This window comes from Papaver somniferum, chromosome 6 (assembly GCF_003573695.1).
Source record: "Papaver somniferum cultivar HN1 chromosome 6, ASM357369v1, whole genome shotgun sequence".
Lineage (NCBI taxonomy): Eukaryota > Viridiplantae > Streptophyta > Magnoliopsida > Ranunculales > Papaveraceae > Papaver > Papaver somniferum.
In genome coordinates, this window is record NC_039363.1 from 52081741 (window position 1) to 52096466 (window position 14726).

Consider the following 14726-nt stretch of genomic DNA (forward strand, 5'->3'; position numbering starts at 1 on the left):
CATCCCAACACAAATCCGAGATTGAATCTCGCGTAAACCCCTTCAAAATATGAACCCTAATTTTGTTCTCAACTGCCAAATATTTCCCGCCAATTTTCTGTTCAAATAGGGAAGAACGGAGATGCCCCCTAACCAGAGTAGGGGTTCCTTCAGCAGCCGCCTTAAGGGGTGTCCTGGGGGTGCCCCTTATCCAAACCGGAGGTACGAATAGCAAGTGTCCTCCGGGTGCTTTCCGACAACTTTTCGAGCCAATTTTTTTTCAAAAATGTTTATTGGCCAAAAATACCTACAAATAAATAAAACACCATAATAAGTACAAAAATGAGCACTAACAATATATAGAATCGAAACAAATCGGACACAAAAATGTGTTTATCACTAGTCCAGATTAAACACACACTGTATTAAGCCGCTACAGAAAATAGCCTACTCCAATCTAACTTCGGACTGGACTGTAGTTGAACCCCAATCAGTCTCCCACTTATCCAAGGTACAATTGCACTCCCTACGCCTATGATCCCAGCAGGATACTGCACACTTGATTCCCTTAGCTGATCTCACCAACAACTAAGCGTTGCTACGACCCAAAACGCAGGCTTTGACAATAAACAAATCTCTCTCACACAGACAAGTCTATCAAAGGATAAATCTGTCTCCCACAGATAAACCCTAAAGGTTTTGTTCCGCCTTTTGATAATAATCAAGGTGAACAGGAACCAATTGATAATCCGGTCTTATATTCCCGAAGAACAGCCTAGATAAATCAATCGCCTCACAACAATCTTAATCGTATGGTAGCGAAACAAGATGTTACGGGATCACAAACAATGAGACGAAGATGTTTGTGATTACTTTTTATATCTTTCCTATCAGAGATATCAATCTCAAGCCAATCAATCTGATTGTTCTCGTACGATAGAAGATGCAAGATCAGATCACACAACTACGATAAAATTAGTATCGGTCTGGCTTCACAATCCCAATGAAGTCTTTAGTATCGGTCTGGCTTCCAATGGGTGTCTTAAACGCAGTACGGTAACCCCATAAGGCATCAGTAAGCCTCGACGACCAGTCTTTCCTATTTGGATTAACTGTTTTCTCTAGAATACGTTTAATTTCCCTATTGGAGACCTCTACCTGACCACTAGTCTGTGGGTGATATGGGGTAGCTACTTTGTGGGTAATACAATATTGTTTCATTAAAAGTGAAAACGGTCTATTACAAAAGTGTGAACCTCCATCACTAATTATAGCTCGCGGCGTACCAAAACGTGTAAGTATATTCTCTTTCAAAAACTGGACTACGACCCTGTGGTCATTCTTTTTACACGGAACCGCCTGAACCCACTTAAACACATAGTCTACAGCGACAAGCATGTAAAGATAACCAACCGAAATAGGAATGAACACATAAAATCAATTCCCCACACATCAAAGACCTTAATCACTAAAATAGGGTTCAAAGGCATCATATTTCTACGGGAAATGGTTCCTAACTTCTGGCAACGCTCACAAGAAACACAATGACTATGGGAATCTTTAAACAACGAAGGCCAGTAAAATCCAAACTGCAAAATCTTAGCAGCAGTCTTCTTAGCACTAAAATGACCCCCACATGCATGTTCATGACAAAAGGAGATAATACTAGACTGGTCACTCTCAGATACACATCTCCTAATAATCTGGTTCGGACAATACTTAAACTGATAAGGATCATCCCAAAAGAAATGCTTAACCTCGGCTAAAAACTTAGAACGATCTTGCTTACCCCAAAGTTGAGGGGTTCGACCAGTAACAAGATAATTCACTATATTTGCATACCAAGGTGATTGGGAAACAGAAAACAATTGTTCATCAGGAAAGCTATCCCTTATAGGAAGGGAATCACTAGGGGAACTAACAACTAGCCTAGACAAGTGGTCTGCTACTACATTTTCTGCACCCTTTTTGTCTCTAATGTCTGGGGAAAATTCCTGTAACAATAGGATCCATCTAATCAATCTAGGTTTGGTATCCTTCTTAGATAAAAGGTATTTCAAAGCAGCATGATCTGTATCCTTAATGAATCGACTGTAAAAACCTGCATGCCCTACGAATGACCTAATATCTTTTACAGTTTTTGGGAACTGTAAAGTCTTAATAAGGTCAACTTTGGCTTTGTCTACCTCTATACCCTTTAAAGAGATGATGTGCCCTAACACAATTCCTGATTTAACCATGAAATGACATTTTTCCCAATTAAGCACTAAATTTTTTTCCTTACACCTAGTCTACACTAATGTCAAATGATGCAAGCACTCATCGAAAGATGAACCAAACACTGAAAAATCATCCATAAAGACCTCTAAGAACCGTTCTACCATATCAGAAAATATGCTCATCATACAACGCTGAAAAGTTGCAGGGCATTACATAGCCCGAAAGGCATGCGTCTATACGCAAAGGTACCAAAGGGACAGGTAAAAGTGGTTTTCTCTTGGTCTTCTGGGGAAATAACGATCTGATTATAACCGGAGTAGCCATCTAAGAAGCAATAGTGACTATGTCCAGCTAATCGCTCTAGCGTTTGGTCGATAAAAGGAAGGGGAAAGTGATCCTTCCTTGCGACCTTGTTCAATTTCCTATAGTCAATACACACACGCCATCCCGTGGTCACCCGGGTTGGGATTAATTCATTATTATCATTCTGGACTACAGTGATACCTGATTTCTTGGGGACAACCTGAACAGGGCTGACCCACTTACTGTCTGAAATTGGGTAAATAATACCCGCATCTAACAACTTAAGCACCTCTTTTCGAACTATCTCTTTCATGTTAGGGTTCAGTCGACGTTGCATCTCCCTAGAAGGTTTGGAGTCTTCCTCTAAATGAATCTGATGCATACACACAGTAGGACTTATACCCTTAATGTCTGCTATAGTCCACCCTAAAGCTTCCTTATTGTCTTGAAGTACATTTACTAGCCTACTTTCTTGATCACTATCCAAATCGGAATCTACAATCACAGGTAAAGTCTCAGATGGGCCTAAAAACACATACTTTAGAGTATCGGGTAGTGGTTTAAGGTCCAACTTTGGGGGCTCTTCTAAAGAAGGAATTAGGGTAGTCTCAGAAACTGGTAACGGTTCGAACCTAGCTTTCCATCTATCAGTGTATAACACAGGGGTAGAATCTAATAGAGAATTCACTTGTTCAATAGTGCTATCGTCATCAAAATTTAAACCAAAATGGGATAGACAACTTTCTAATGGGTCTTCAAATAAAATGTTTGGTAATGACTTCTGAACTAAGGCTTCTATCATGTTCACCTCTTCAACACATGTGTCATCTAGCTCATAAGGTAGCTTACTGACATTAAAAATGTTCATCTCTATAGTCATATTACCAAAAGATAAATTCATCACACCATTTCGACAGTTAATGATCGCATTCGACGTAGCTAAAAACGGGCGACCTAAAATCACAGGTATCTGGTTCTCTGGGTCAGGGACAAGTTGAGTATCTAGGACCACGAAATCCACTGGATAGATAAACTTGTCGACCTCAATAAGGACATCCTCAATAACACCTCGAGGAATTTTAACAGACCTATCAGCTAACTTCAGTGTTATCTAAGTAGGTTTCATTTCACCAAGTCCTAGCTGTAAGTACACATAGTACGGAAGTAGGTTCACACTGGCTCCTAAGTCAAGTAAAGATTTTTCTACCCGGCGTTTACCTATTGTACAAGCAATGGTAGGGGAACCTGGGTCTTTGTACTTTGGAGTTGTAGTGTTTTGAATAATTGAACTTACGTGACTAGCTAAAAAGGCTTTCTTATGGACACTAAGTTTTCGCTTTCGCATACATATATCCTTAAGGAACTTGGCATAAGCAGGAATTTGCCTAATTGCATCTAATAAAAGAAGGTTTATGGTAACTTGCTTAAAAACCTCCAATATGTCATTAAAGTTCGATTCCTTCTTTGTTGGTACTAATAGCTGAGGAAATGGGGCTCTAGGCACAGAATCAGACCTCTTAGGAACTGAGTTGGCATCATCAGAAATTTTATCAGTTTCCTTAGCTAGTGGTCCTGAGGGATGAACTACAATATGTTCACTATCGGGCATGGTTACCCGATTGTCTACTATTCTACCACTCCTAAGGGTTCTAATAGCATTCAATTGATTCGATGGTTTTGTACCTACTTCATGAACTCCTCTAGGATTGGGATTAATCTGACTAGGGAACCTACCATTATCTCTCTCACTTAAGGTCTTAGCTATTTGGCCGACTTGAAGTACTAACTTAGCAAGGCTCTGAGCATTAGTTTGAAAATTCTGCTTGGTTTCCTGTTGAAAACTAACATGGCTCTGTGCTAACATTTCCTGAGTTTTTGCTAACATCTTAATAAATTCCTCTAAGCTAGTCGTTTTATTTTCTGGCCTGATGTATTCCTAGTGTAGCCAAAACCTGAGGGAGCATTAGAATTATTAGACTGACCCTGACTCTGGCCCTTAGACCATAAAAATTTCATATGGTTCCTCCAACCAGGATTATAGGTTTCTGAATATGGGTCAAACTTCTTACGATTATCAAACCTAGTGTTATTATATAGAGCATTGGCTTGCTCTTCATTATTCTGGCCTTCCCGAAAAGGCTCCAATCTACCACTAGTGTTACCCACTTCTAAAGCTTCTAACCTTTTCGCTATAGCAGCAATTTTGGCATCTGATTCATAGCGTCCTTCTACCCTATTAACGTTTCCTTTGTGAAGAATTGTTTTCTGGGGTCCCTTACTACTTTCCCATTGTTGGGTCTTTTCGGTGACTTCATGCAAATATGTCATCGTGTCATCAACTGTTTGGTTCTCAAATCCACCAGTACACATAGATTCTACTGTGGTTGTGGTGGGATAATCTAAACCCTCATAAAGGATCTGAACTAACCTAACCTTCTCTAAACCATGATGAGGACATTGGGCTAATAAATCATTGACCCTTTCCAAATAACTATACAAAGTTTCTCCCTCCTGTTGAGAAAACGTACAGATTTGCGTCCTAATATACGATGTTTTGTTCCTAGGGAAAAACTTGTTCAAAAAGGAAGATGTAAGTTGTTCATACGTTTCGATTGACCCGGAAGCCAAACTATATAGCCACGATTTAGCTTTATCTTTCAGGGAAAACGGGAATAACCTAAGTTTCAAAGCATCATCATCTAGGTTTCTAATCCTGAGGGTATCACAAATTTCCTCAAAGTCCCTAACATGGAAATAGGGGTTTTCATTTTCTTTCCCTAAAAAGATTGGGAGCAGCTGTAAGGTCCCAATTTTAAGTTCATAAGTTGCTTCCGTCTCAGCTAACCTGATACATGAGGGGCGAGTAGTCCTAGTTGGATTCAACAAAGCTTTCAAAGTTGCCATTTCTGGCGCTATCGGAGCAACAGGGATTCTCTCCTCAGTCAAAGGACGTTCAAAAACAGACTCTTCAAAAGTCGGACTCTCTAGATTAAGGTAATCGAGACGCTTCGAACTACTAGGTTTCTCTTTAACAAATCTACCTAGTGCGTCTCTTTTACGTTCAGGCATACAATAGAATTTTCTAAATTGGAAGGGTAAGCAAACACATATCAAGGCCGACTCAACCAAATCAAACCTATTGATTTCTAGCAAACAAAAAGCATGATGGCTCCACTTAGATTGTTTCTAGACCAGCTTATAATCCTTCAAACGGGAATTCGTTTCAATTTAATCAAACCCCTCTGGAATCAATCCGAGTTAAAGTAAGTTGAATAGAGGTGAGGGAAGATCGGTGAAGCTTTGATACCCAAGGCCTCACCGGTATTACAAGGCGGCGCAGTCACGCATTCAACTTACAGAAACTGTCAAGAACTTCGAAGTATGCTTAAAAAAGTAACAAATATTTTTCGAACGACTTTCCTGTTAAGCTCGTTACCCTATCGGTCTCGTTCTAGTCAAAATTTTAGGCTTAGGTTCGCGTAGGTTACGTGTTCCTAAAGCGGGCAAGAAGATAACGATGATGTAATCCGAACCCTTATCTTGTATGGCCAGGGCTTGCCCTTTATTAGAAAAATAAATGTCCGTATTCAGTCCTCAACATATATGCATACGAAGGAGTCCAGTAACTCGCTGACAGGGGATTCGCGAGTGTTTAGAATCTTACCTCCCGTTCCAGACGGGGGATGAATCGGTTGTAGTCGACTCGGGCCACTGACTCCGATGTCAAGTGTGCGAACCCAAGGTGCAGAGACAATATCGTAATTGTCCTCCTTCTCTGCAAACAGTTTATATTTAAAGTACCCTTCCGTGGGGTAATAAAAAAAATAATGTCCCAAAGTCCAAAAAGAAAAGAAAAATTACAAAAATAATAAACCCTAATACAATTATTATTTTTTTTCTAAAAGAAAATAAACAAACCCTAAAATAAAATTATCTAAAATAAAATTGTCTTATTTTCTGTTCTTTTTGCTTTAACCTTTAGCTCCAAGTCTTTATGAAATCACCAAACTCTTTGGCTCACTTTTCTTTATGATCTAGAACCTGTAGACACAAGATAAATACCCAAAAACATAAAAAAGAACAAAAATAATAAATAAATAAAATAAAACTAAAACCCTAAAAACAAGTCCGCGTCGGCGGCGCCAAAAATTGATGTGATTTGTAGATAGTGGTAAAAAGTGATTCGATTCTCGAACTTGTGAAGGATAACTTTAAACTTAAATTCAAAACTAAATAGAAAGCTCACTAATAATTATAACAAACACTGACAAAGTTGGTATCAATATTAAAAGAACACTGAGGCTAAGATTCCACTATTTTCCAAGTTTAAGGTGATTTAATCGAATCTTTGTATTCATGCAATTTTCTCGTTCAATTTGATTCTTACTATTGCAACAAGTATATTTTAAAAATCAATAATTGTAAATACCAAGTATGAAACATCAAAAGTCTTAAACTAAGCATACTCCATCAAAATATATCACAATTACTCAAATAAAAATCATATTCGATATTAGTTCAAGGAAAATAGTCATAATAAAATTGCAATAAATAGATAAAAGAGAATATACCACTTCTTGTTGGAAAAATAACTTCCTCTAGTGCCTCAGCAATGGGGTTTATCTCCTCATATTAACCATGTTCTCAAAATATGTTTTTATAGCTCAAAAGTGTACAAGGAGGTGAAAAAGTGATAACACAGCCGATTCGCAACAGTGTGAAGGTGTTGCAGAATCTCTGTTACAAAGAAGAAACAGTAGCTAAAGACCTAATGCAATTACTGTTGATAAACGATAGATGGGTTCTGCTGTTGAATAACGATAGTGTTCTGCGTCTACGTCAATGTTCTTCGTGTTCTTCCTCTTCAGTAGCAGCAGCAGAATAAGGTATTTTTCCTGCAACTCGATCTCTGGAGCTCTGTGGTGTTCTAAACTTCTATGAAAGGCTTCGTACTTCTTTTTGTGACTCGTCCCAGCACTTTATACTTCACAGGACGATTAAATCCCGAGAAATCTTCCACTTCCCTCCACCAAAAGTCTCGGACTTTTGTTTCTCTTTTCTACACGTCTCTGGAACCCATCTGTTTACGCATCTCAGTTGTTTATACTCTCCCAAACTCTCTCTAAGATATAGTCGAATCTCTGGGAAGATATTCTTTCCATTTACCAATCAATCCCACGAGCAAACTTGGCTAAAACTCCTCCAAACCAATGTAACAGAGACCCGAGAAACTCATGTCCCTGTTTTGAGTCATCTCGATGATTCAACCAAATTCGATCAAAAAAAAATCCATTACCAACCCTGTTTGGTTAACTTGAGTCCATCCCAACACAAATCCGAGATTGAATCTCGCGTAAACCCCTTCAAAATATGAACCCTAATTTTGTTCTCAACTGCCAAATATTTCCCGCCAATTTTCTGTTCAAATAGGGAAGAACGGAGATGCCCCCTAACCAGAGTAGGGGTTCCTTCAGCAGCCGCCTTAAGGGGTGTCCTGGGGGTGCCCCTTATCCAAACCGGAGGTACGAATAGCAAGTGTCCTCCGGGTGCTTTCCGACAACTTTTCGAGCCAATTTTTTTTCAAAAATGTTTATTGGCCAAAAATACCTACAAATAAATAAAACACCATAATAAGTACAAAAATGAGCACTAACAATATATAGAATCGAAACAAATCGGACACAAAAATGTGTTTATCACTAGTCCAGATTAAACACACACTGTATTAAGCCGCTACAGAAAATAGCCTACTCCAATCTAACTTCGGACTGGACTGTAGTTGAACCCCAATCAGTCTCCCACTTATCCAAGGTACAATTGCACTCCCTACGCCTATGATCCCAGCAGGATACTGCACACTTGATTCCCTTAGCTGATCTCACCAACAACTAAGCGTTGCTACGACCCAAAACGCAGGCTTTGACAATAAACAAATCTCTCTCACACAGACAAGTCTATCAAAGGATAAATCTGTCTCCCACAGATAAACCCTAAAGGTTTTGTTCCGCCTTTTGATAATAATCAAGGTGAACAGGAACCAATTGATAATCCGGTCTTATATTCCCGAAGAACAGCCTAGATAAATCAATCGCCTCACAACAATCTTAATCGTATGGTAGCGAAACAAGATGTTACGGGATCACAAACAATGAGACGAAGATGTTTGTGATTACTTTTTATATCTTTCCTATCAGAGATATCAATCTCAAGCCAATCAATCTGATTGTTCTCGTACGATAGAAGATGCAAGATCAGATCACACAACTACGATAAAATTAGTATCGGTCTGGCTTCACAATCCCAATGAAGTCTTTAGTATCGGTCTGGCTTCCAATGGGTGTCTTAAACGCAGTACGGTAACCCCATAAGGCATCAGTAAGCCTCGACGACCAGTCTTTCCTATTTGGATTAACTGTTTTCTCTAGAATACGTTTAATTTCCCTATTGGAGACCTCTACCTGACCACTAGTCTGTGGGTGATATGGGGTAGCTACTTTGTGGGTAATACAATATTGTTTCATTAAAAGTGAAAACGGTCTATTAAAAAGTGTGAACCTCCATCATTAATTATAGCTCGCGGCGTACCAAAACGTGTAAGTATATTCTCTTTCAAAAACTGGACTACGACCCTGTGGTCATTCGTTTTACACGGAACCGTCTCAACCCACTTAGACACATAGTCTACAACGACAAGTATGTAAAGATAACCAAACGAAATAGGAAATGGACCCATAAAATCAATGCCCCACACATCAAAGACCTCAATCACTAAAATAGGGTTCAAAGGCATCATATTTCTACGGGAAATGGTTCCTAACTTCTGGCAACGCTCACAAGAAACACAATGACTATGGGAATCTTTAAACAACGAAGGCCAGTAAAATCCAAACTGCAAATATTAGCAGCAGTCTTCTTAGCACTAAAATAACCCCCACATGCATGTTCATGACAAAAGGAGATAATACTAGACTGGTCACTCTCAGATACACATCTCCTAATAATCTGGTCCGGACAATACTTAAACAGATAAGGATCGTCCCAAAATAAATGCTTAACCTCGGCTAAAAACCTAGAACGATCTTGCTTACCCCAATGTTGAGGGGTTCGACCAGTAACAAGATAATTCACTATATTTGCATACCAAGGTGATTGGGAAACAGAAAACAATTGTTCATCAGGAAAGCTATCCCTTATAGGAAGGGAATCATTAAGGGAACTAACAACTAGCCTAGACAAGTGATCTGCTACTACATTTTCTGCACCCTTTTTGTCTCTAATGTCTGGGGAAAATTCCTGTAACCATAGGATCCATCTAATCAATCTAGGTTTGGTATCTTTCTTAGATAAAAGGTATTTCAAAGCAGCATGATCTGTATAGATTATGATCTTAGAACCTAATAGGTAAGACCTAAACTTAACCAAGGCAAACACGATGGCTAAAAGTTCCTTCTCGGTAGTTGTGTAGTTCATTTTGGCATCATTCATAGTTTTGCTAGCATAAAAAATCACATGAAGTAATTTGTTTTCTCATTGTCCTAAAACGACGCCTATAGCATAATCTGAAGAATCACACATAATCTCAAAGGGTAGGTTCCAGTTAGGTGCCTGGACTATCGGGGCAGTAGTGAGTAAAGTTTTAAGCTTCTCAAAAGCCTCTAAACAAGCATCATCAAAGACAAACTTAACATATTTTTCAAGCAAATTGCAAAGAGGTCTAGAAATCAAGCTAAAATCCTTAATGAATCGACGGTAAAAACCTGCATGCTCTAGGAATGACCTAATATCTTTTACGGTTTTTGGGACCTGTAAAGTCTTTATAATGGCATTCCTAGGGCATGCAGGTTTTAAACTTTGGCTTTGTCTACCTCTATACCCTTTGAAGAGACGATGTGCCCTAATACAATTCCTGATTTAACCATGAAATGGCATTTTTGCCAATTAAGCACTAAATTTTTTTCCTTACACCTAGTCAACACTAATGTCAAATGATGCAAAAACTCATCGAAAGATGAACCAAACACTGAAAAATCATCCATAAAGACCTCTAAGAACCGTTCTACCATATCAGAAAATATGCTCATCATACAACGCTGAAAAGTTGCAGGGGCATTACATAGCCCGAAAGGCATGCGTCTATACGCAAAGGTACCAAAAGGACGGGTAAAGGTGGTTTTCTCTTGGTCTTCTGGGGCAATAACGATCTGATTATAATCGGAGTAGCCATCTAAGAAGCAATAGTGACTATGTCCAGCATTTGGTCGATAAAAGGAAGGGGAAAGTGATCCTTCCTTGTGACCTTGTTCAATTTTCTATAGTCAATACACACACGCCATCCCGTGGTCACTCGGGTTGGGATTAATTCATTATTATCATTCTGGACTACAGTGATACCTGATTTCTTGGGGACAACCTGAACAGGGATGACCCACTTACTGTCTGAAATTGGGTAAATAATACCCGCATCTAACGACTTAAGCACCTCTTTTCGAACTACCTCTTTCATGTTAGAGTTCAGTCAACGTTGCATCTCCCTAGAAGGTAGGACTTATACCCTTAATGTCTGCTATAGTCCACCCTAAAGCTTCCTTATTGTCTTGAAGTACTTTTACTAGCCTACTTTCCTGATCACTATCCAAATCGGAAGCTACAATCACAGGTAAAGTCTCAGATGGGCCTAAAAACACATACTTTAGAGTATCGGGTAGTGGTTTAAGGTCCAACTTTGGGGGCTCTTCTAAAGAAGGAATTAGGGTAGTCTCAGAAACTGGTAACGGTTCGAACCTAGCTTTCCATCTATCAGTGGCTAACACATGGGTAGAATCTAATAGAGCATTCACTTGTTCAATAGTGCTATCGTCATCAAAATCTAAACCAAAATGGGATATACAACTTTCTAATGGGTCTTCAAATAAAATGTTTGGTAATGACTTATGAACTAAGGCTTCTATCATGGTCACCTCTTCAACACATGTGTCATCTAGCTCATAAGGTAGCTTACTGACATTAAAAATGTTCATCTCTATAGTCATATTACCAAAAGATAAATTCATCACACCATTTCGACAGTTAATGATCGCATTCGACGTAGCTAAAAACGGGCGACCTAAAATCACAGGTATCTGGTTCTCTGGGTCAGGGACAAGTTGAGTATCTAGGACCACGAAATCCACTGGATAGATAAACTTGTCGACCTCAATAAGGACATCCTCAATAACACCTCGAGGAATTTTAACAGACCTATCAGCTAACTTCAGTGTTATCTAAGTAGGTTTCATTTCACCAAGTCCTAGCTGTAAGTACACATAGTACGGAAGTAGGTTCACACTGGCTCCTAAGTCAAGTAAAGATTTTTCTACCCGGCGTTTACCTATTGTACAAGCAATGGTAGGGGAACCTGGGTCTTTGTACTTTGGAGTTGTAGTGTTTTGAATAATTGAACTTACGTGACTAGCTAAAAAGGCTTTCTTATGGACACTAAGTTTTCGCTTTCGCATACATATATCCTTAAGGAACTTGGCATAAGCAGGAATTTGCCTAATTGCATCTAATAAAAGAAGGTTTATGGTAACTTGCTTAAAAACCTCCAATATGTCATTAAAGTTCGATTCCTTCTTTGTTGGTACTAATAGCTGAGGAAATGGGGCTCTAGGCACAGAATCAGACCTCTTAGGAACTGAGTTGGCATCATCAGAAATTTTATCAGTTTCCTTAGCTAGTGGTCCTGAGGGATGAACTACAATATGTTCACTATCGGGCATGGTTACCCGATTGTCTACTATTCTACCACTCCTAAGGGTTCTAATAGCATTCAATTGATTCGATGGTTTTGTACCTACTTCATGAACTCCTCTAGGATTGGGATTAATCTGACTAGGGAACCTACCATTATCTCTCTCACTTAAGGTCTTAGCTATTTGGCCGACTTGAAGTACTAACTTAGCAAGGCTCTGAGCATTAGTTTGAAAATTCTGCTTGGTTTCCTGTTGAAAACTAACATGGCTCTGTGCTAACATTTCCTGAGTTTTTGCTAACATCTTAATAAATTCCTCTAAGCTAGTCGTTTTATTTTCTGGCCTGATGTATTCCTAGTGTAGCCAAAACCTGAGGGAGCATTAGAATTATTAGACTGACCCTGACTCTGGCCCTTAGACCATAAAAATTTCATATGGTTCCTCCAACCAGGATTATAGGTTTCTGAATATGGGTCAAACTTCTTACGATTATCAAACCTAGTGTTATTATATAGAGCATTGGCTTGCTCTTCATTATTCTGGCCTTCCCGAAAAGGCTCCAATCTACCACTAGTGTTACCCACTTCTAAAGCTTCTAACCTTTTCGCTATAGCAGCAATTTTGGCATCTGATTCATAGCGTCCTTCTACCCTATTAACGTTTCCTTTGTGAAGAATTGTTTTCTGGGGTCCCTTACTACTTTCCCATTGTTGGGTCTTTTCGGTGACTTCATGCAAATATGTCATCGTGTCATCAACTGTTTGGTTCTCAAATCCACCAGTACACATAGATTCTACTGTGGTTGTGGTGGGATAATCTAAACCCTCATAAAGGATCTGAACTAACCTAACCTTCTCTAAACCATGATGAGGACATTGGGCTAATAAATCATTGACCCTTTCCAAATAACTATACAAAGTTTCTCCCTCCTGTTGAGAAAACGTACAGATTTGCGTCCTAATATACGATGTTTTGTTCCTAGGGAAAAACTTGTTCAAAAAGGAAGATGTAAGTTGTTCATACGTTTCGATTGACCCGGAAGCCAAACTATATAGCCACGATTTAGCTTTATCTTTCAGGGAAAACGGGAATAACCTAAGTTTCAAAGCATCATCATCTAGGTTTCTAATCCTGAGGGTATCACAAATTTCCTCAAAGTCCCTAACATGGAAATAGGGGTTTTCATTTTCTTTCCCTAAAAAGATTGGGAGCAGCTGTAAGGTCCCAATTTTAAGTTCATAAGTTGCTTCCGTCTCAGCTAACCTGATACATGAGGGGCGAGTAGTCCTAGTTGGATTCAACAAAGCTTTCAAAGTTGCCATTTCTGGCGCTATCGGAGCAACAGGGATTCTCTCCTCAGTCAAAGGACGTTCAAAAACAGACTCTTCAAAAGTCGGACTCTCTAGATTAAGGTAATCGAGACGCTTCGAACTACTAGGTTTCTCTTTAACAAATCTACCTAGTGCGTCTCTTTTACGTTCAGGCATACAATAGAATTTTCTAAATTGGAAGGGTAAGCAAACACATATCAAGGCCGACTCAACCAAATCAAACCTATTGATTTCTAGCAAACAAAAAGCATGATGGCTCCACTTAGATTGTTTCTAGACCAGCTTATAATCCTTCAAACGGGAATTCGTTTCAATTTAATCAAACCCCTCTGGAATCAATCCGAGTTAAAGTAAGTTGAATAGAGGTGAGGGAAGATCGGTGAAGCTTTGATACCCAAGGCCTCACCGGTATTACAAGGCGGCGCAGTCACGCATTCAACTTACAGAAACTGTCAAGAACTTCGAAGTATGCTTAAAAAAGTAACAAATATTTTTCGAACGACTTTCCTGTTAAGCTCGTTACCCTATCGGTCTCGTTCTAGTCAAAATTTTAGGCTTAGGTTCGCGTAGGTTACGTGTTCCTAAAGCGGGCAAGAAGATAACGATGATGTAATCCGAACCCTTATCTTGTATGGCCAGGGCTTGCCCTTTATTAGAAAAATAAATGTCCGTATTCAGTCCTCAACATATATGCATACGAAGGAGTCCAGTAACTCGCTGACAGGGGATTCGCGAGTGTTTAGAATCTTACCTCCCGTTCCAGACGGGGGATGAATCGGTTGTAGTCGACTCGGGCCACTGACTCCGATGTCAAGTGTGCGAACCCAAGGTGCAGAGACAATATCGTAATTGTCCTCCTTCTCTGCAAACAGTTTATATTTAAAGTACCCTTCCGTGGGGTAATAAAAAAAATAATGTCCCAAAGTCCAAAAAGAAAAGAAAAATTACAAAAATAATAAACCCTAATACAATTATTATTTTTTTTCTAAAAGAAAATAAACAAACCCTAAAATAAAATTATCTAAAATAAAATTGTCTTATTTTCTGTTCTTTTTGCTTTAACCTTTAGCTCCAAGTCTTTATGAAATCACCAAACTCTTTGGCTCACTTTTCTTTATGATCTAGAACCTGTAGACACAAGATAAATACCCAAAAACATAAA

The 14726-nt window shown here is 39.1% G+C and overlaps 2 non-coding genes across 2 annotated transcripts; both read left to right on the forward strand.

Moving 5' to 3' along the window:
- The first annotated feature begins 4942 nt into the window (after window positions 1-4942).
- Window positions 4943-5048, forward strand: LOC113292182. The gene has a single exon (XR_003331708.1). It is a non-coding gene; the product is annotated as a small nucleolar RNA R71 (small nucleolar RNA).
- An 8043-nt stretch (window positions 5049-13091) lies between these two features.
- Window positions 13092-13197, forward strand: LOC113292183. The gene has a single exon (XR_003331709.1). It is a non-coding gene; the product is annotated as a small nucleolar RNA R71 (small nucleolar RNA).
- The last annotated feature ends 1529 nt before the right edge of the window (window positions 13198-14726 follow it).